The 23,285-nt window shown below is 41.4% G+C and overlaps 1 long non-coding RNA gene across 1 annotated transcript; it reads left to right on the top strand.

The window, feature by feature from the left end:
- The first annotated feature begins 4,729 nt into the window (after window positions 1-4,729).
- LOC148050085 (uncharacterized) lies at window positions 4,730-9,267 on the top strand. The gene is made up of 3 exons (XR_015701318.1): window positions 4,730-4,847; window positions 5,871-6,010; window positions 9,155-9,267. It is a non-coding gene; the product is annotated as an uncharacterized LOC148050085 (long non-coding RNA).
- Window positions 9,268-23,285: the final 14,018 nt, after the last annotated feature.

The raw sequence follows: 23,285 nt of genomic DNA, 5'->3' as shown, positions 1-23,285 counted from the left end.
CTGTTCCACTGGAGTAGTAATTGTGCAATAGTCAAAAGAAAAGAATGTAAGGAAATAGCCATTAATAACAAAGTTGGCAACCCCCTGCGCGGAGAGCTATTTTCACATGAAAATCTTCTCCAAAGAAGTGATGAAGCCTTGCTTCATTTGACATCTTATCCGGTAATTGCACAGAAGGTGATTTCTAGGTAAGGATTTTTTTCCGTGAATGTATGGTGAATACCAACTACTTAAAAATGGACAAAAAGCCCTGCACGCTGCCCCAACTGTCAAAGAATTATCACCCAGGGAAGAAGTCTGTTGGTTTGTTGTTTTGGTTTTTTTTTTTTTTTTCCTAATAAGGTGGTGCTAAAAAGACAATAACTCCTATATGAGAGATTATTAATCCTCCAGAAGAGAAGAGAGAAACTGATGAAAGCTTAGGACTGTTTGTGCATATGGCTGCATGGTGATACATTTAGTTTTGAAGAATATTAAACAAATCTGAACCTTTCCCTCCCTTTTTGCATTTACAGAAAATAGTAAATGTAAGGCCATAACTAAAAAAGAAAGGTGGTGCTGTCATCAGTTTAGGCATTTTCCTGGGAAATATTATGAAAAATATTAAGGGGAAAAAACATATTTCTCTATTTTAGTATGCTTAGTTTTCACTTATAAGCTCCAAGTTTAAAGTAGTCGCTTAAATTAATCTAGTCTCAATCCTCACCCAGAAAGAGTGAAAAGGAGTCCTATTCTGCTGGTGTCTTAAATTGGCATTGTCAGGCTGAGTACCAGAAAGCTAAGAGGAATTGCAGTTGTTTGCCTCAGATTATGAGCTAATTACTGATTTGACAAATGTGATTTTTTCGGTGGCGGACTCATTCTGAAACTGTGTTTTCTGGGAGAGGTAAAAACGAGTTAAACTGCTGCTGATGCCTGCCCTCTGAAGAAGGAGTAATGGTGCATCTGGGGTGAGGCTTTCCCCGGTGCTTTGGTGCACGGTGCTCAGCACAGAAGGGATAAGCCTCTCCCAGCAGGCAGAGGAGGTAATGCTATTAGGCAGGAGCAAGAAGTGCTCATCCCATGTTTGGACCAGCTACTAGAAAGCAATGCATGACATCCTGAACCGACAGGATGAACACATCTCATTCCTACTGAGCTCTGCAAGCATGTGGGGGCAGACTTTTGCCCATCCTATTTTTCATTGAATCCGTGTTAGAGGCTTTAGTTTTGACATGGTCAGCAAAATCTCTGAATATATGTCTGCATGAACAGGTGCAAACATTTGCTTTATCATCTCCATCCGGATGTGAGGCAGTCCAGGCAGGGAGCTGTGCAGCCGTGTTTTATACGCCGAGGCAGCTTAACTCAGGCTCAGTGACACAAATAAAAGGGGACTTCCCAGCTGCAAGCACCTTGCATCTGGTGGGACCCAAGTGAGCGCGTGGCTGCCTGTGCCCATACGTGTAGACATATCAAATGTAAACATGAATCCAGTTAATTTTCACACGTTTGTTAGAGCTTCCCCTGCCTCCATGGAGGCCTCCCACAGCCCTCCTCCTTCTTGATCTTGCTGGGAAAGCCTGGATTTATGAAAACGTAGACTGTTCTTTGGCCTCATACCGGGGTGCCAGAAGTGAGGCAGTAGCTTCATCGCAGTATCAAGCAGAGAGGCAAGCCAGCCTGGGAGGAGATTCAGTCTTATCAACCCATGTTATCGTCTTAATTTATCAGCCACTGGGAGCAGGGAGCAAGACAGATGGAAGGGGGAAGGCTCTTTTAAAAAAACACCCAGAAGGTCGTAAAATGTCTCTTAAATTGGGAGGAGGGGCTTACATGTAAATCAGTGCTTTTCTGCTCACAGTGTCCCCTGGCATGGTGTTCTAGATGAGCACATCCCCAAATAAAGTAGCCGGGACGGGAAGTGATTTGTGTTCCCGGTTTGATGCTTGCTCTTTTAACCAGAACCAAGGAAGAGGAAAATATCAATGATTTCTCATACGTGTACTAAGTACACATGTTATGATTATTTATATTTTGTTTCCTGTGAGTATTTGGGGTCCATTTAAAGCAGCAGCACAGCGCTTTGCTAGGGTAGCATGCAGAAGGTCAAACTTCAGGAGAGGAAAGCAAGGTGGGGAAAAGCTACTTTGCTTTGTACTTGCATTTGTAAGTCCTGCCAAGGTTTCGGGTGCCCTGCTCCGTGCTAGGGTGCAGTGGTGTGCCGGGGCGGTGGCTGCCGGGGCGGCTGGGACCAGGCTCTCCTTCCTGTGCGTGGGTGGACCGTGACAATGGCCTCAACCTGGCCAGTGAATCACTGCTTGGACTCGCGCTGCAATCAGCTGCGCGGCGCTCGGGAAACAAGTCACCTGCCCTGCTTCCTCTCATTTAACCGATTTATTTTTAAGTGGAAAAGGCTATGAGCTTTGTTCCTTTTTCTCAGGGACTTCATGTCCTTTAGACATCCCTGAAGGCTGCAGTGCAGTATGAGCAGCCCCAGGGACCCTCCTCTGGGGACCACATCCCATCTTCACTCAGCGCCAGGTGCTAAAGCAGAGGCTATTCGCAAGATACACGTGGACCAAACTACTGAGCAGCGTGGCAGAAACTCCTGATGTTATCTGAGCCGCCTTCTACCATTTTCCCAAGGAGAGCAGTGGAAGTTGTTACTGAACAAAAAAACAGGTCCTGGCTCTGCTGAGCCTGTGTTGTCCACACCTGCATCTAGTGACTGTTGCTTGTGCAGTCCTATTGAGCAGTGAGGCTCTCGGGCTGGGAGGCAGCACAATTGCAGTTAGTTTGATCTGGACTTTTGCTGATATCTACAGTGTTATATACTGTAAGCCTCTTTCACTGCCCATTTGTGACCACGCACTCTGACGTTTCTTCTACTGTACATTTTGTGTAAGAAAAATGTGATTCTAAGGTTCGTCTATGGTCCAGTGGCACTTCCTCCATCGCATTACTCCTCTCATGAGTAGGATTTGAGATGCTCCCAGACTGTGAACCAGTACAAAATAGTCCATCCCAAATACTGCAAATCTGATTTCCAGAAGTCTTCCTTTGTAAATCCGCTCTGGAAACATCAAGGCGGCTTAATGTAATAGATGTTTCTTTTTCTATATTTTGAAGAAATGTGTTGTGCTTGCACTCTTCCATTCAGCTATTACTATGTCTCCATCCCATACCTTGTTGCTCTCTCTGAAGACAGCTGATCTAAGTCCTGGATGGGTGCTGTGGGTCTGAGTCCAGTGCTGTACCCAAATGAGATGTTCCTATGAGGTGATGCTGTTTCTGGGACCTGAACTGATTTGTCTTGTGGCACAGCATCACACTGTGTAGACGTGATAGTTTCCTCATATGTCTGGTTTGGGGATCTCCAGCACACCTCTGATTTACATGGTGTAGGCATGCCTGTATTTTCAAAACACCAGAGGCAATTAATGATTAAGTAGGAAACAAAGAAATGCATGCAAGATCCTTTCTTAGAGCAATTCAAGGTCTATCTATGTTTACAAACCCCTCCTTTTATTCTACTCCTCTCCCTATTTATACTAATTCACTTTAGCACCAATCAATCCATATGTTTCAACCTGCTCACCCATCCTCTTTTTTTTGGGTTAGAATAGCTTCTGGGAGGTGGTTCTTTATCTCTCACTGAACTTTTGCCAGACCAGTGGTTCTCTCAGAGAGGAATGTCGAGTGCTTGACAAAAATTAGTTTTAGTCAGAGACAATAAATAGCACACCACCATGTGTATCAGAACAAAACCTGCCTTTGTGGCATTAGGGTGGATGTTAACCATAGCTCCAGTTAAAGGAAGTGTACACTATACCTCTTTCTGTGGGGAAGGAGGGGGAAAGGGGACTCTCCCAGAGCCACATTTCCCATTGGGTTCTGCTGGAAAAGGTGCACACCATTTCACCTCCGCAAAGGTGTGCGCATAGGTAATTGGAGAGAATGGTCTTACATGTACGTCCCTTGTTTTTGCATGGTTACCACTGTTTGCAAAGCAAAGTTCTGCAGATGCAGAAGTAAAGACAGACTGGACTGAATCTAAAATCCAAAGTCTTACCACTTCTGTGATACTTCATACAGATTTACCCAGCTGCTGTGACTAAAATCTTGGTGGGTTTTTGACATTTAATTCCTTCCACAAGGTCTGAAGTTTTAGCTGATGAACAAGCCAGAGGTCTGTAGACACCCACCTAAACTCAACAGAACTTATTCTGTACTTCTGATCTTTCCTCTCTCAACCTCCTCACACTATTTTTAAATATCCTCCTGAATCCTTTGTTCAGGAAGTAACTAACAATATTAATACAAACCGTGTAAACAAGGCACCGTTACACAAGGCCAGTGTATGACACTATTCACTGATATTTCTAGCTATGATAGTTTCGTTCTCCTTTTTTTTAATACATTTTTTGGACTATACCCTTTCTTTCCTTTCTAACGTTTGTCTTTTCCCAGTTGACAAATGTAGGGTTTTATTCTATTTCTTACAGAATTTGAACCAGCCTGGCTTTTCTCATTAACTTCCTTATTATCATAAGCACCACCACCTGTAACATTCATCATGTTAGCAGCATGGTGCTGGAAGCTGTGTAAATTAGCTAACCCACATTCCCTCTTTGAGCTAGATGGCAGGATGGAAAAATATTGCAAGTTCATGCTTTCAGGGCAAGGGTTTTTTTTTTTCCTCAACTATGTTACAGGAGTGCAATAAAAAATAACTAAAAAAACATCTCTTAAGTGAAACTCTTAAGTGGCTGAAATCCGGAGAAGACTGAACTCTGGCTCATCTTGCACAGGGAAGCAAAGCAGCCGTGCAACCGTGCAGGACTGGAACCATTTTCTTCTTGTTGGTAAGACCAAAGTCATGCAATTTATTACTCCATTGCAGGTTCTTTAGAAGAATACAATACATTGCAGTAATGGCACCCAGAAAAATACCTTGAGATTTTAAAACAGGATGCATGGTTCATGTTGGTTACTGAGCGATGAATGATACAAACTGCACTGAAAAACTATACAAACACATTATTTCAGCTAGCACAGCAAAACAGTTTCGCTATAAATTAAAAATAGCTGCAGTCTTGTGGTCCTGGACAGTTATTTACAAGTGTCTTGAAATATTTCCTTATCTGCCTTTCTCATAAGAAATTTGGCAGTTACGATAAATAAGTCTGAAGCTGGAGAACATCAAATAGTGAATCCTTATGGCATTATTACATGGGAAGTGGTAATGAGGGGAAGGCCAAAAGAAAGCTCAAAGGTTTTTCAGCTTCAGGAAATCTATTTTAAATGAAATTGAAATAAAAGCCTTAAATAAGTTTAACGTAATTCTGTGGAAAAGGCAGTTGCACAATGAAGAGGTATTTGCAGACTGAAATTCAACTTCATGCTATTCAGGATATTTCTAAACAGGAAAGAAATAATTACCACGTCATTGAATTAGTGACAAAACTTTGTACAGGGGAATCTTTCATTAGAGAGAAAGAGAAATGTAGTCTGGAAGTCCACTGATGTAGAAGTTTCTGAAAGATGGGGAAAAGAGGAAATGTTTCATTTAGATATTGTTTGGTAGCATCAATGTACATGCATTCCTTATTAATTTTTGCTTTAATTGCGTAGTATATATATGCTCAATATTTTGTTTATGTGTCTATAATATAGCATGAAAATATACTGCTCTGTAACAACTGCATCACAAGAAAATATTTTGGGACCAGCATAGCTGGGTTTTGGAAGTGTGGAGTTTTGTGAGTTGTGGGGTTTTTTGGTGTTTTTTTTTTTTTTTTCCATTTCTGATATTGACTTGATTTTTTTTTTTTCTTCTGAATCAGCACAAGAGCACATTTCAAGATGCTTAATTCTTTTTTTTTCAGGGTGAAAATTCAGGCTTTGTTAAAAAAGCATTACATTCCTTGCAAATGCAATCAGACATTCAAAATGTGTTCAGCTCCCCTGAACATCAAAAGGAGTGATCATCAAGTCTCGGGCTTGGTCCTGATTTGACAACTTTAAGGTAACGTTTTTTCACATTGCCTATACAAACCTGGTAAGGTCTGCAGAGCATTGCTCCAAAGGGATAGACATCGAGCAGATGCAGATAAAATGAGCCACTGGTCTTCAGGAAAGGAGTTGTTGATGTCCTATTCTGCTTGTGCTCTATAAAAGATGAAATCAGGAAACTGATGCCTGCACTTGCCAAAAATTGCAATCTGATCATGACAGCCAGGACTGATGGCTTTGATTGCTGAACGCTTCACACAGTCCTCTCCTCTGGCTGCACTGCTATTAATCAGAGCAATGGGCCATCATACCTGGGAAATTTTCTGTCATTTAAAAAAAAAAAATTAAAAAATTGTCCAGCCTGCTTTTTAGTTCAAGTATTTCTTCTTTTTAATAAATTGTGTCAAAGCAGGGCAAACTGGGTGGAAAATACACTATTTGAACTGCCTCAGATTTGCTCAAACCTAGTGACTCTTTTAAGGACACTTCTGTTATCATGTGCTTAGTATTGGTAAGTCCTAAGAATGTGATTGTCTTTGAGCACGTATCTGAGTACCAACCTGAGGAATGACCCTTGGCAACCTAAAATCTCTTCCAGACTTTAAATGTGCTGTAAGGCAATGAATGACTAATTTTTCATTTTGTGAAGGATGAGAATACTCTAAGGTAGTCATCGTAGTTCAAGAGATGTCATTCTTGATTTGGGTAAAGACAGGGATGAGAACTCAAAATTTTGGGTAAATGGAGTACCAGGTCACCAGGTCTACATGAAATACAGCTGAAAAATGTATAGGTAATAATAATAGCTGGCAATGGAAGATGACATGCCATTGTTCACAAAAGGACAAGCTATAGTAATTTGAGTCATGAAAAGGCAAACCTTGGTGTTATTATTAAAATCCATTTCAGAATATTCAGCTTGGGTTCAGAGCAAAACATGTAACTTCCAATAAGAAAGTGAACATTTTAACATCAATATTTGAAGTACTCTTTGTATGGAGCCACACTACTTAAAAAAATGTCGAGGAACCTCTCATCATCATATTGAGAGGCAAAGGCAATAGAGATGCTGAGCAAGAGGACCAGTAGTTCGTTTCCCAGGTTAGAAACATCAAACAGCTTCTCAGAGTAGTGGTAGTAATCTCCTTTGTTGTGTTGTGCCTAACTTCGAATCCTTTTCTCTCTATAGATGCATTGGTTTCACTGTGTCTGTTGTATGGAAAGGTCTAAGTCATGAATTTGAGTGGACAATATTAATTTGTACGTTTTTAAGGGCCCAGGAGAGAATGAGGATCCATTATGCAAGGTGCTGTCTAAACATGTAGTCAGTACTTACAGCCTGAGTAAAAAAAACAGGAACAGAAGAGTTCAGTGGCACGCAATGACCCCATGAGAAGAAGCGGCAATCTGGAGTCAGCCCAGCTGCTCTGACTTCTAGTCCATTGCCTTTTCCACTGGATATTGCTATACTGACATCTTTGGTCGTGCAAAAAGTATTGGATGATATATACCAAATGGGACACTTATCACAGTTATCTCTACAAAGTCTGGCACCAGAAGGAATTAAAAAACAGACATCAAATTATAGACGCATAGCTGTATCCTGAACGTATCTGTTTAACGCAGTAATGTATAACTGCTTGGTTATTGACAATGAAATCGTTATGCTGCTACTCATCTCCACCTGTCTCAAAATACATTGAGATCAGTCCCTAGATTTATTTCTTGCTCTCGGTCTCAGGTGTAGCAATTAAAGAAATGTTCTGTATTGCTGAGAGCACCAGATGTGTGCAGTGGAGCATCCTATACTGACAAACATTTTGCTTTTAATAGTTCCTTTGGGTACACATTGGCGTCTGGTTTTATTTTTCTGTTTATACTTTATTTTTCTCTTTTATGGAGCTGTTTCCTTGATGGGGTTTTTCAGTTTCTTGCCTCGGAGGATGGTTTGGGGTAGCATGGATTATGGCACAGCAGCATTAAGAGCTGTCTCCTGTTTCTGTTTTCGGTTTTTAAGGTCGTTCTAAGTTCTTCATTTGAATCCTCCCATATGAAATAAGAGTAATGCAAAATGCTGACTGATTCTGAAACCTGCATTGTGGATCACGCTGATGTCTTCCTGAGTGGACCTTCCTGATGTCTTTTTGACATCTCTCTTGTCTTCCTGGACCTGGAACCAGACTTAACAAACATATGACAGGGTTCCTTCAGGAGCAAGGTCAAGGAGCAAGGTTTTTCAGTCACAGCAGTTAAAAACCTTCTTTCACCCACACCCTGGAGGTGGTGGGCACCTAGAAGGTGGCAGGTGATTTTCTCTCAAGGTCTACGTTTGCAGATTTTCTCCTCCAATCTAACTTTCAGCTGGTTCTTTATTGCCAAGTGGAGCAAGATGCTGTGTTGCGAATCTCGGTGTGAGTCAAATGACAAAAGGCTGGAGTGCAGCAGCAGGCATATTCTAATGATTTAGAGAAATCTAATGTATTTTTCTCTGGGATATTTTGTACCAAATTGAGAGTGCCAGGATGAATATGACTAGCTGAGAAGAGAGAAGAGCCACAAACTATGTTTATTGCTGTAAGTAGAGTAGAAAGTCTTTCCTGCCCCCTGCAAGTGACTATTTTACTGCCTAAAGGGTGGAATTTGACTACTTTGACTATAGTATGATAGATACTTTTAGATGTTGTGGTGGATGCTATTTCTTCAAAATAATACAGGAAGTGAAAAAACAGATCTTCACACGCTTATTATTTATAAGGAGTGTCAGGTGTATCATGATACCATGACCAATAGAATTCTAATATGGGAACTCCTTATCTTGCAAAAACCTCATTTATTCATTTTTTCCAAGAACGGTTCAAGTAAAACCACAATGAGCAAAGATCAAAGCTCTGTCAGATAAAAAGCAATGCTGTACTATTTCAGCTATCCTAGTTTTCAAAAGAGAATGAAATATGCAATAATTCACACAGACAACATAAATATTGAATAACCATTGCAACGGATTGTATTAATAGATATACAAGATGAATAAAAACACATTTGATTTAGTTCTCTGCTGATAGTGCCAGTGGATTACAAGGACTAACCTGTCTACTGCAATGTTACCCATCAAATAGCTATAATTCAAATCTTTCCTTTTTTTTTTTTCTGCTCCCAGAAAAACAAAGTAGTCGTGATAAACTACTGCCCTTACATCGTTTCGTTTCTGTGGAGGCTGATCGTGATCTCACCTATCTAATTTCATGCACATGAATATTCACATTGATTAAGGTAAGAAAGTTTTTTCACATCCATAAATCATTTTGGGATTTGAAGCCATGATGTGTCAAATTAATCCCTGACCTCACTCAACTACCTGTGCATCTACTTGGCCTGATACCACATGACACAACTTGGGCATAAATTTGGTATGAGAACTCTTGAAGCACAAATAGGAGCCAGGCTCCCACTGACTGTCAGTTGACATCAGGTCCCATGCTGCCCTCTCTCCTTCTGTCTTGTAGGGATGAGCATTTTGAGGGCGGACGTTAACAGGCATTCCTATCTATGCATGGCATCCTACTCCTTTATTCTGATGTGAATGGACTGTTTCCTAGGAGATAGCTCTAAATAAAATGAATTATTTGAGAGAGATTCATGTTAAAAAATTCCACGGAGTTTATCTTTACAGAAGACTCCTATTACCAGTTAGCTGGCTAGGGATCAGGGCTCCAAGATGTCGCAGATATGATTCATTTCCCTCTTCACTGTGTGGCAAAAGCTGTGTGTGATTAGACCACCAAACCCCTTTTTCCTGTATTCCGCTGCCAGTTAACTAAGGAGTGCTGCAAAGAGCCCCTGCATCCCTGGCCCTGGCCCTTGGTGGCCCATGGCTCCTCCTTGCTGCTGACCTGACCCCTTACTCCAACAGGCTGAGGACAAGTGGGAGTGATGTTAGTAGGAGGTTTCCTCCTTCTGTCACCATGGATCCAGGGTGGTGCAGTGTGCTTCAGGGCCCAAAACTTGAGGCTACAATTTGATATCCCCCTGTGCATTTGGGAAGTGATAAATCATACCTTCTGTTTTGCTTAGCTTTCCTCCACCTCTAGTGGCTTTTCAGATCACATCTAGTGAAAGAATTGCCCATGAGTTCACAGTAGAGGTGTGCCTCTAGGAAATATATTACCTGAATTAAAATGTGCTAATTCAGAAATACCTTTCCCACCTTTGTGATGCCCTTGTTATGGAAAAATGCTCCACTTTCAACTCCAGCTAACTGATTACCTGCCAATGCTGAAGCTGTGCTCTGAATTAATCTGCTCCAAAAGCCAACAGAGAGGACTTATGTTTGGGCACCTCACAGGAAAGCAGGGAGATGAAAAGCCTTAGGAAAACTTTGACAAACAACTTGGAGTGTTTGACCAACTATGCACAGCTGCTGCGGAATGAAGAATGCAAGTAACGTGCCAAACAGAGACAAGAGGTGATCAACAGGGAAGGCAGCTTTTGTATCTGTGCTGAGCATTTTATTTTCAAGAAAGGAGATGAAGTATGCTGAATTACCTGTAGGAGGTGTCCCTGCTTTTGCTAACAGATGTACCCTGTTTCTGCATTAATTCCTAACCAGTCACATCCTGCACCGATGTACACTGGAATCCCTCTGAGGTCAGTGGAGATACACCCATGCACAGCACCTTAATTGGACTGATTTCATCCCATTTAAACATGCCTTACAGACTTGTTTGCACAGCCAAACCGAAATATCTCTGCTCCTCCCCCAATTCCGGATTTTGGGTGATGATGTCTCCTCGTAAATCCTGGATACGATAGCACCAGCATGACCCATCACTTCATTACATCAATGTGCAGAGCTGTGTATTGTACTGAGGAGGAGTTTATCTGGTCGGAATGGATATGGTCCAGGAACAAATAAAGGAGTTAGGAATCTGATTATTTCTGGGCCAATTCCATATGAATTACAGCTTCTCAATTTTCCTGATGTCAGCTAGTTTTACTTCACTTTGTTTTCCCTCCCCATGCAGGAGGTGAAATATCTAGCTAGCACAGGCATCTTGATTAGCTCCACCATCTAACTGATTTCTTAACGATGCAGTTGTCAGGACAGCCGACCTCAATTTCAGATCAGGTTGGGATGGAACGTACTGTATTCAGTGTCATTTGAGCATTGGCTGTTTCAGTGTATGCCAAGCTTGTTCCAAAATCAGGGATCTGCCTCACTGTCGGGAGCAGGGGGAGTGCAGTGGTTCCTCGGGCACCCCCCGTCTGACTCATCCAGAGCTGTCTGAGAAGGGCAGCCTAATTTCCTTAGCTTTGTACAAATGAGCAATCCTCGTACAGAGAGGCATTTCCTGATGACCAGATATAGCGGGCTTTTGTATAGCATTTTTCACTGTCAGCATGAAGGGATTAAAGAAAGATATGTTAGGCTCTAAGCTGCTCTCCACTGGTTCAAAGTCCATGAGTGGTAGGGAGAAAGAACCATTTCTTCTATTATTTAATTGTTCAAAGTTTTCTTTATGAATGTTTTCCAATGCTTTCAAAGATAGTGCAAGATCAAGAAAGAACAGCTAGCTTGTTTAGTCTGATGTGGTATATATCACTTGTTTATTTCTTCTAGGGCATTACATTTTCCATGTATTTACTTAATGGTTTATATTTGACTAATGCACATCTTTCAGAAAGACATTCAAACTTGATTCAATGATTGCTGGAATTTCCTATGTTTTCCAAAACATTAAAAATTACATCAGTGTGTCAAAAGCCTCTCCTTGCAAAATTCTTCTATGATTCTCCTATGCAAGTTTTGCAGAGCTGATGGCTTTAGCAGACATAACTGTTGTAGGTACTCACTAAGGTTTTAAAGTATTTAATTGGTCTTGAATGTATAGTGCAGCTCTCCAAATACAGGACTGAGATATTTACTGATCCCTTTTGTCTATTCTGCACATTTAAGTTGTCGTTTCCAGGTAGGCTGACACTTGTATAGAGGAATGGTAAACTATAGTGGTTTTCAGCAGAAGAGGAGATGTTGCTAAGGGGAACTTGTGGGCGTACGTCCTTAGCTGCAGCATGGTGACAGCTCTTCAGTTACTCCTTTTGGCACCTCTCTTTAGTCTATGCCTGTTCTGAAGGTTAGAATAAGCAAAAAATTCATTCCACACAAACGTTTTTACTCTTTTGTAAAACGTTTTTTTACTTATCAAGTTCTCATTTTAATTTTTTTCATTCAAGTTTTCATTTGATTGGGAATTACTTCTGCAGGGCCTTAGGGAAATGTTAGCTGGATGTTTTGTCCTGCTCCCTCCCAGGTGCGTGCCTGCCTGGTCCCAGCGCTCCCGGACCTTTTTGATGTGCATATTCCTGTGCTGCAAACTCAGAACTGGTGAAAAGCTAACTTGCTTGCTTGTTTAATTTAGTTTAGAATTCTTACCCTACTGGGGAATCAATCCTTTTCCAGGACCTAAGGACCAATATACAATTTTTACTGCTATCAGTTAGTACTGGTATCTAAGTACCAGGTGGCACCTGCAATGTCATCTTCAGCACTTCAATGCAGACATTAAAACAAATGTCTCTTATTACAGAAAACTCTTTGAAAATGAGCATAAAGCTACAAGCTCTGGGGGCTGACCAAAACATGAAGGACAACTAGTGTGAACCCTCAGTGAAGACTGCAGTCTGGAGCAACCTTGCCTGACCTCTGTTACGGCATAGATTTTTGGCCCGCGGAACAGGATCTCCTAGTGTCAAATATTGAGAATAGCATGGGGGAAAATTAATACCCGTCTCCAAAGCCCATTTTGAGGTGTTATGGTGCCATTGCCCAGAGGTGGAGGTGTGTACACCCCAGTCCTGCCCTCCAGCCAGCCTCCCTGAGCAATCAGGGTCGATGCCCTGGTCCTGCTGCTGCTGGCAGGGATGGGAACAACCAAAACCAGTCATTGTGGTAAGAACACTCTAGACTTGCACCAAGTAATTGAGTGGGAAAGCTCTCTTACTTACCCAGCAGTCATATTCACTTACCTAACTAATTTCTAATCAGGTAGAGGCTTAAAAAGAATTTTGAATAAGTATGTGGATTAATAAAGAACACACTGATTTTAGAGCTGTGCCTTTTCTGTCATGTTATCTGAGAATGACGGTGTGTGGAGAAGAGAGTCCATTGCCAGGCTGGTATAAATAGCCACAAGGGAAAGATCTCTATCAGGTGCAACTGGTACAGATCATACCTTATCATGCAACAAATACATGAGCTTCTCTAATTCTCCTTTATTGGCAAGACAATGGTGTCCTGCGCATAGCCTCTCCTGCAAAATTCAGGCTGTGGTAGAAGGTATCACGTACACCAGCAAAGTGTTTCTGTGATGGAGATGATGTCTCAGACTGGGACAGGCTCAGTTCTCAGCTGAGGGCAGGAGGAAAATCCTCTGGGCAAACAAAACCTAGAGTGTTTTTGTTGTGTTTCCTTTTAAAATAGATGTGAATTTAATCCATTCAGGTCCTTGTCCTTTTTTCAGTTGTCCCTTAGTGATGAGAACCCTGTGTGTATTTTTACAACACACATCCATGCATCTTTTAATTTTTAAATTAATAATTTTCTCTTCTTAAAATTAAACTTGAAGACATGCATTCTGGAATGATGACAGCTTAAATTTGTTATGAATGCCTAAAATAAAATTATATTTTCTTATTAATAAACCCTTACATAAAAATAACAGTTGAGTATATATTCATTGCCAAAATTCTGAAGAATGTCAGATCACTAAATGGGAGAAATTACTAGCTAGACACCTGGAATTGGAGTTTCTTGAGTAATAAACTAGCTTTGACAGCTGTAGCCTTTTTTGCAGGTGCAAAAAGAACATTTTCTTCTTTTTAATTTATCTGCTTTACATCACTTAATGACTAGAATATTCCAAGTTAGGAAAACCACTCGGAGTTGAAAGAACAGGAAAATTTGTTTATCCTCTCCCATCTTACGAGTAAAAGGTGTGGCCCGGAGTCTGAGATCGACTAATTCTGATCTTGGAGAACATGGAAGCAAGGAAAAAATAGCTCAGCTGGTTAGTTGCTGATAATATTTGCACTGTTAGGTACACCAGCTACCTTGAAATGCAATGAATATTTTGATAATATTTCCTAAAATATGCAGGATACAATGTAGTTCTATTTAAACAATTATGTTCTTCTGGATATTTTTGTTCAGAAGCAGCATGACACAAAGCACACATTAAAAAGTTAATCAGGTGACTAAAAATGCCATGTCCTGTTTTCTCACAAATCAAATGTAAAAATCAAAACCCAAAATAAATGCTGAGGTATATAGTGATGTAAGTATGGTTTTAATATTTTCTCTTAGTTAACAAAAACAAATACAACCTCAAAGCTACCTTTCTTTGCTATTAAACATTTCTATTAGTTGTCAGACTCTGAGAATAACTTTCTTATGAATATCTGTTAACAGGCACAACAGCAACACAAATTGAGTTACTTAAATTGTGATTTCCTGGTTCTGATTTAAACCACAATTAACAAACCGATTTAAATCAAAGTGATATAAATTAATCTGTCCTGCTTTAAAACTAATTAAGGAGGTGCCTTGAAAGCATGCTTGTATCAGCGCTCTGACTCAGTGGGTTCTCAGTAACACTCAAGTCTTAATAAATCACAGCAAGAGATGGATTTTTTATTTAGTTCAACAGTCTCGATCTCTGAATTTAGGGGCACTGAAGAATAGATTAACATTTATAATTGCTAGGTTGATCAGTAACGCAAATTAAAAATGGGGATTTCAAAACAAATTAACCTTTGCAGCACATCATGTGGAGATAGACAGACAGTGAAATCATTGAAAAGGTTCCCCTTGTCCTTGAAGCGATTTTTCACAAATCACCATATCCTCCGTGGTGCTTTACTGCTTTGCAGCAAGCAGCCTCTGGAGTCTTAATGTCCAAAAAATAAACTGTGATAATTGAAAGAACATGGACAGTTTGAGGCTGGCAAGTCGCTGCATGGGCTATCGTTGCTTTGCATCATTCCAGGCAGAGTTGTATATTTTGGGACTAAGAGTGGGATGTTTAGGCTAGGGCCAAATGGGTTTATAATTGGATATGTGCAGGCTCTGACCTATTAATTGAGGCTCATGCTTCCCTACATCTACCCTCCACATTTAACGAGACTGTGGTTTAAAGCAGTCAATGGAGAAAGGATCTTCTGTACCCAGATGCTTTTCTGCTTCAAATCTGCCCGTCCCACACTTTCCTGGGGACCTTTCACTGCTCAGTTGAGAGGCAGCTCAGGCTTTTCCCAAAAGCCAAAAAAGCTCTTTGGGATACTACATGGATAGAACAGGTCAGTGTGTCAATATGGTCTGTGTTGTATTTATTTATAAAATTAAGAGCTAGATGCCACCTGCAGAAAACAACCATGTGTGATCGGCACTCATGTATGTGCTATGCTTCTCCTCAGGCAGAAAAGTGGTCTTAACTGGAGAAGATGGAGTTGATTTTGATGGCACCCTATAAAATCCAAGGAGATCCAATCCAAGACTGCTCCTTCCATGCTCAGACATCTACAGAGATGGAAGATGCTGTCAAATGCACGAAAAAGATGCAGACCCCTGTGGAGGGATGTATGGAGAAAGAGTGGGGCAGTCTAAGGCTGGACAGCCATGGAGGGAATGGAAAGAGCAACAGTATCACCTGCCAGAGCAAACAGCTTTGGTCTCTTCTCTCGCAGGTACGTTAACTCCTGGAGAGTTCTTGTCAATCGATGCAGCCGATGAGGACTCCAGGCTCACTGTGTGGTGTCATCCCAAGGAACAAAAGCAAGGTAACTGCACTTTCAGCATAGGTACGTATGATGTGTGTTGCTGCCGTGGTCTATAGGCTCCCAGAAAATCGCTGTTTTCACATATACAGTGCTTTGCCCAAAATTTCATTTCCTATGGGCAACCTTTAGTACCTTCAAAGTGCAGCCTTGATCACTGAAGTTGAATGTGGAAGAAATATTCCCCATTTCTCATAATTTAACTGTGTGCCTCCACAGTTCTTACCCGAACTGAGTAGTTAGAAACCAATGTGGAGTACATGACCCAACAGCCTGACCCTGTGGAAAGCATTAGACTATGCAGATGTTTTATGCACATCCTTTGTGTAGCAGTAGAACTATTGTATAACTTGTCTTTTTTTCTACGAGTGGACTGACACAGTGGTGGAACTGGTAGTACTATCTTCTGATCCCAGGGCTCCAGGAGGATATAAATAGGCAACCAACAGTGGTATTAAAAGCTTCCTCTGAACAGAATGCTTTTTTTTTCCTGCTAAGTTTCTAAACAGAACTAAAACTAAACGAAGCTAAACTAAACAGACCGGAATAAACACAGAACTGTGGCAGGTATTGTCATCGCCGCTCACGGTGAGTGAATGGTATTTTGCTAATGCGAAAGCAAAGCTAGGGAGGATCCTTAAAGCTGTCCAAACTTGAGCAGTGGAAATACAAAATGTTGTTCAACATGTAGAGCACAGATGAATCACCCAGCTCCTGATACAGCAGCACACAGTGCCAATGGCACTAGTTGAGGTTTGGCGTTCGGCCATGCGGTGCACGCACAGGCACGGCATTGGGCGTGGGAGGTGGGGATAGACCTCTCTTTTCTGCCAGGGCCACGCCAGCCACTTCCAGCTGAGATGCTTTTGGCTTCTGTCATCCGAAGGATGGCAAAAAGTGGGTGGTAGGTGAAGAAAAGCTGGTGCAGTGGGTATTGATAAGGCTACTGAATAGTCAGCCAAATATTTGGAATATTTTTCAGAAGTTTTGGCAGACAATACAGGATTGCAGTCTGGAAGAAAAAGGTACTTGTCTGTCTTGTTCAGTAGATGCTTCCAGCTGCTGGTAATGGTATTGGCAATAGGAGCTAGTTAATAGATGGAAAATTATTGCTTTTTAATGCATGCAAAGTCTGCACAACTTCCATAGACATTCAGTTAAATATGCCCTGCTTTGCATGCCCCATTTTTTTCATCTAAATAAGCCGCAGTTTGTTCAAGAATCTATTCCTTTCCCTATGCTATATTATTTGCTGAATAATTTTTTCTTCTTCCCCCCCCCCTGGGGATGAAGTATTGTACATGGACTTTTTCCAAAATCAAAGCTCTTTAGTATGGTTAGCTTTTCTGGTCTATCTTATTACTGATATTTATACAGATGTACTGACAAAAACAAATTTATTGCAATATTTATTGGACTGAATTTGAGGTTATTTATAATGTGGTTAGATGGCTATTTATTAGACACGTCACAGTAGCTATTTAACGCTTCTGTAGCTGTCTAGCTGGGATTATGACATTAAACAGTATTTATTGTACATAATCCAGAAATGTTACAGGAAGAGTAAATTCGAAAGAGAAAGACACAACCACCAACTATCGGGGTAATAGAAGGAGAAAGAACAAAAATCTACTTTTAAACAGCAATTCTCAGCTGGGCTGAGGGAGAGGAATATTTAGGATGTGACTAAGTCCAGGTGCAGATTTTAAGTTCTCTAAAGTGCACCAGCACTCTGCCTAACAGCTGACCTTTCCCTCATGAAATGGACATTTTTCATTTAGAAAAGGAAATGAGAATCTTCTTTGATTTTTTGCACTGATTAAGTAGAGCTGAAAAGTTCTATGGGACCATTTTCTGTAGGAAACTTTCATAAAAATCAAGCATTTCACAGGCAGGTGTTACTTTGACATTTCTAATGCTTTGTGTTAAGTTGTCATTGACTATTTCTTTTTTTTGGTGATGAATTCAAGTGATAACGTTTTTTCCATGTCGATGTATTTATAATTTTATATTTAGGTGTATGTTTCACTGTTGTGTCATCATGATGCTTTTTTGCACCATTGGGACAAAAAGCTTTAGCGTCTCTTAACATCTATGAGTTTTAGCTCTTTTTTTTATTTAAATCAGAAAATAAATGCACATGTTGCATTTCCTATGAATAAATCTAGATAAAGGCTTTCCTGCAAGGAAGAAGAGACTGTAAGGGCAAAAATGTCCCAAAAGAATTATGAATTTCCTTTAAAAAATAGTTTTCTGTAATATTCAGAAAATGCAGATTCCTTAGGAAAACAAATCTCCCATTTTCATATACAGACACAGGTCATCTTAAAATATTTTGTCAAAAACAGTCAGTCTTGTTACTTCTGTTTAACAGATAGACCCATTTCTGTGGGAGAATGTGGAGGAGAGAGAAAATGAGGCCACTGGAAGGTCTCGCAGGTGTGAGGGTGAAGCTGGGCGGCCATCGGTTTCCATTTCTCATGAAGGTGCAGCAGGGGAAGGAGGGAGCATGGGGTGAAAGGAATCGTCCTCCTTTTTCTCATGCCTCCTTTTTGCATTTTCTTGTGGAAAAAGAGTGTGTTTGCAGACAGTGCCACCGCTGTGCAGAAGCAGCAGACCCCATCCCAGCTTTTCTCTTTCCCAAACTAGTTCAAGTTGTCCAACCCAAGTCCCGTGGGACTACCTTCCCTGCATGTGTGTGGTTAGCTCATCATGGGATATGAGTTTTCAGTACAGACTGTTTTGGACCAATAAATACATATTTATCCTTTGTTTTTTGCAGATGGAAGAGCTGAAATACTCCAGTCTTCAGATACTAGAGCCTTGAATGGCATAGGATGAGATGTTGAGTAACATGGAGGCAGGAAGGCATGGGAGAAAACTCTTTGTCCACATCACATACAGACTGGGAAGAGCCTTAATGATGATTTTTTAGAAGACCGTAGCTGCCAACTAAATTCAAGCTAATGCTGGTGAGAAATTACAGTAGGAAATTCAAGGCGACTATACATTTTTTTAAATTCATTAGCTGCCCATAGAGGGTTAAAGAGAACATAATTAAAAGTAATTACATAGGAATTATGGAGTTCAAACAGAATGTGTTATTCTGCTCACACAAAACTTCAAGGGAGACAAATCAGAGAGGATTATTAGCATATTCCACTTTTTCAACAAATCTTATAAAGAAGGAAAAACATAATAATGTAAAGGAACTGAAGATTCATGTTTCTATAATAGCTGTATCTGCACTATCCTACCTGTGAAAGTTATTCTCTGTGGGTGGTGATGCTATTGAATATTTTTCATTTCTTAGCCGTCCTATTTTTCCCCTGTAAGCAGCTCTTTTGAGTATGGATATTAACTTGCAATCATCTCTTAGCTAAAACTTTCTTTGGCTGCATTACACCTGGGCAAGGGCTCTTATAGGGAGCAAAGAGTGGCATGCAAAAGTGATCAGAAATACACTCACAAAAATTCATTTTTATTTGAGCTCGTTCATTCTAATTGTTCTCTTGAGGCTTGATCTGGAGCACAGAGAAATCCAAAGGGGGCTCACTGGGCTGTGGGTCAGGTTTTCGGGTCACCTGTACGTGGCAAGCGGTGAATAATGAGCATCACACCGCATGGTACTGGCTCCTTGGGCCTTACCCTGATGATGGAGGTAAGAATTTGGCCACTGATTTCACTAAGTGCAGTCCCAGGGCTGGAGGAGAGCATTGCCACTCACTCCTGCAGCAAAAGGCAATCACAGACTTAATGATCAGCAGGCTGGTGTGTCCCACTAATGCAGTTGACCATGCCCTGATTAACTGGTGCAAACTGTGCCCCAGAATGTTTTCTCTATAGAGTTAGCTCTTTTATGGATGGCAATAGTCCAAGGAGTTGTTAGAGTCATTGCTGGGACTTGATATGATTACAAATATATTTCCATGTGTAATTATGAGTACTGTGATGGCTGATTTGTCCCTCCCACTGATATAAACAGGCTGGAATTAATACATGTATTTTGTAAACAGAACTACATATATTGAAAACTGTTTAGGGTGGACTTTATTTCTTCTCCTTTTTTTTTCCCTTAACAGAATCCTTTAAGCCAGTTCGAAAAGTTTGCTCTTGCAGACAGAAATGTCCTTCCCGTTAGTTTAGATGGGAAATGGATTGGGAGATCCTGGCCTGCCTTTTTGTGCAAGCATGTGTGAACCACTTTGTGCTGTGGCCCTTTGTTGTCCTACTAAGCTTTGCCCTGCTTTGCTAGTTTTAAAACTTGTGGGAGGTGGTTGTCATCTTTTGTCTTTTTAGACACCAGCATGGTATGATCCAAGAGCAGGGGTTCTGGACATCACCGCAGTAATCATGATAAGGGTTTGGGAGCCTCTTGGTCAATCCCAAAACTCCCACCTGTATCCACAGTGGCAGAAACAGGTCTTCGATGAACTGCCAGCTTTTAGCACTTAGCATCTCTGTCTCCATGGGTATCCCTTCCTGGTGTCCCATTGCTTTCCATACTTTGAGTTCTACTGATGTTACAAGGATCTGGAAACACGTGTAATTACTAGCATAAGTCAGATTACTCCATGGCAGAAAAAGAAATGTTCAGGCCTGGAAACAAAAGAGTTAATATAAAAGTAATTTCTCTTACCTGCTTTCCAAAGACACCAACCTTCTTATATAAATTCCCCTGTCATTAATCTAATAAAGCTCTACTTTGTTCATAATTTACTGCACCCTTCAATAAGCATTGTAATATTTGTGCAGGGCAAGTATATAAATCATTGTTGCCCTTCTCTACTTTTTTACTTATCTGGTTCTTTCAAGGTCACTAATCTACCTTATAGCTTTCATCTGGTTTAAATATTCTGCTATTACCTTTTACACCTCGCTTCCTAGTTCATGCCCATTTAGATATCTGCAGCTGCATCTTTTCAAGTAGCTATTGATCCATGTCTCCTTGCTAAAGGTTACTAACTTCATCAGCAGTAATGATACAAATTACATCTGTTAGGGTTCACTCGCACCTTTTTGCTGGTGAGAAAGGGGGACTGTTTTCTGATTTGGTTGTTATTGAACATCTTTTCTGCCTAGGATATCTAAAACACAGAGAGAAAAATTATCTTCAGTAAAATATCCTCATTTTGACACATGTAGGCTTTCATCGCCCAGGTCATGGAGAGAAGCTAATCAATCCCTACTGACCTCCAAGAGCCTGAAATGTAGCTGGGTAAGGCCCCAGTCCAGCAAAGCACTTAAGGATATCCTTATGTAAACATATGATCAGTCCCATTTTCAGTGTGATTCGGTGAGAAGTGCATTTCAGAGTAGAGCATCACAGGGGACGCTGCTTCTTGCAAGGGCTGTGCAAGGCCAGGCTGTATCAGTCACACATGCAAGCTCAGTCCAAGGTGTCTGGTATTCTTGCACTGGGCAAAGTAACTCTCTTCTAGTGTATTGCTTGTGGGGACATCCCCATGCTTTGGGGGAGGCTGTTGAGGTGCCTCTGCTTTAGAGTCATAATGTGCATTTGTGAGTGTGAGCCCTTGACTTCTGCAGAGGCCGTGAGCTCTTAGGATGCTTGAGTTTCTTTTGCTGACTGTTTAAGAGACAATGAAATGATTTAGGAGTGGGCAGAGTAATCATCTGGGTCCTGCAGAACCTGATAGCTGTGCTTGCTGTGTGATGACTGGAGAGATCATCCTGTCTTCTGGCTTCACCAGTTCCTTGAGCCATGTGTGTTGCTGTCACGGGATTGCCATCCTATACTGAAAAACACAGGTGAAGTGGAGTTCTGCCATGGCTGTCCTCCAAGGAGCGAGACTGGGACGGTTATCACCATGGTATAGAAGAAAATAGGTCTGGAAGGGACCTGCAGAGGTCATCTCATCCACCCCCATGCAAACTGCTCCTGACACGTTTTTCTAATGTGTTTCTTTAACCCCGCCAGCAGCAGAGTTCCCTCAGGCTCCCCGGGCGATCTCCTCCAGTCCTAATGACCCTTGAGCAGGGAAGTTATTCTGGTGCTGAACTTAGCTCTCCCTTGCTGCATTTAAACCCATTACTTTTTGTACTCTCCCTGTGGATGTGGATAACAATTTATTGCCTTCCTCTTTGCATAAGCTTTTTACATAATTGAAGACTGTTATCATGTCTCCTCTCCGTCTTCCCTGCTCTAGACTAAATAGCCCAGATAGAAGGATGAAAGCTGGAATGGGGAGTTACAGGAGGAAATCACAGAGGGATTAATCCTGCTTCCTGTCCCTACACAAATGGACTTTTCCTTCTGAAGGATGGGGGCTGTGGGAGGGGGAGATGTGTTCCTCAGTGCTGGTGATTCACTAATGCAGCTCCGTGGACTGTGTATCTGATTGATGGGTTGCTGCCTCGCAGCCTAAGGAAGAGAGGGTCTTGGGGTGACCCTTTGCTGAGCTGCGACACTCCCATCCAGCCTGTGTGCTTGGGAAATAAGGCTTTAATTTCTTATATTGGTGAGGACCATATGCAATTCACAGGTCAGCTGCTCTGGGGTGTATCTGGTTGAGCTTCTGTGTACCATGAAATCTGTTTCTAGGTGCTGTGTGTGTTATGGTCAGATAAAATGACAGCATAACACTGTCACCGTGCAGCAGCATCCAGACAGCCCACCATGAGCCCTGCCAGGAGCAGGAGCCCTCTCCTCTGATGGCAAAACAGGGTTTCTCTTGGGAGTGGTGCCTTCACCACGGCTCTGTGCTTCCTACCCATGCATGGGATGGAAAGCCACCCGCCACACACTGCCTACATGTATTTCACAACTTGATTGCTGTTCATAAAACCAACACGTGGAACAGGCAAACACCATCTGATCCAAAATGCCCTGGGGCGTATTATGTCAATGTCACATACATTAAGAAAGTACAGCGAGCACTCAGAGTGACTTCTTGTGTTCATAGCCCTTTTCCATTATTCACGACTGCTGTCAGAGCTGTAGCACATACGCAGCCGTTGCATTGTGGCTTTCAAAACCTGGAGGAAACAAAAATAGCTCCCAGCCTGGAGACTTCCAAAAGCACAAGGTAGGGCATAACATAGGGAAAAAATGGTTCTTTATTACTTAATGGTCCCAAACAGCTTTCAGTGACACCTTTTGCCTTGCTTAAGCACTCCAAGAAGAACATGTAAGGTGGAGCTGTTTTCCCTAGACTCCTGGCAACACGGGATCACAGCTTTATTTACATCAGAGAAGGGCTGGTCTTGAAGAAAACAAAATATCAGAGGCTGTTTGGGATAGCAGGGAAGTCCTTTGCATTGCAAGCACATTGTAGACTAGCTCCAGCACCTCCAGCCCCTCTCCAGCTCCCCAACTTGCTCATCACTTGCATGTTAAGACTTTCCAGCTCAATTTCACAGTAAAAAAAATCTTGATAAATTGCAATCCAATTTATTTTTATTTTAACTCTCTTTTCCTTTCCTTCCTCCCCAGCGTGACT

The sequence above is a fragment of the Nipponia nippon genome, unplaced genomic scaffold (genome assembly GCF_047370975.1).
Source record: "Nipponia nippon isolate SJK-2023a ecotype South Korea unplaced genomic scaffold, ASM4737097v1 scaffold_9, whole genome shotgun sequence".
Classification (NCBI taxonomy): Eukaryota; Metazoa; Chordata; class Aves; order Pelecaniformes; family Threskiornithidae; genus Nipponia; species Nipponia nippon.
This window is presented reverse-complemented; position numbering and strand designations above follow the sequence as displayed.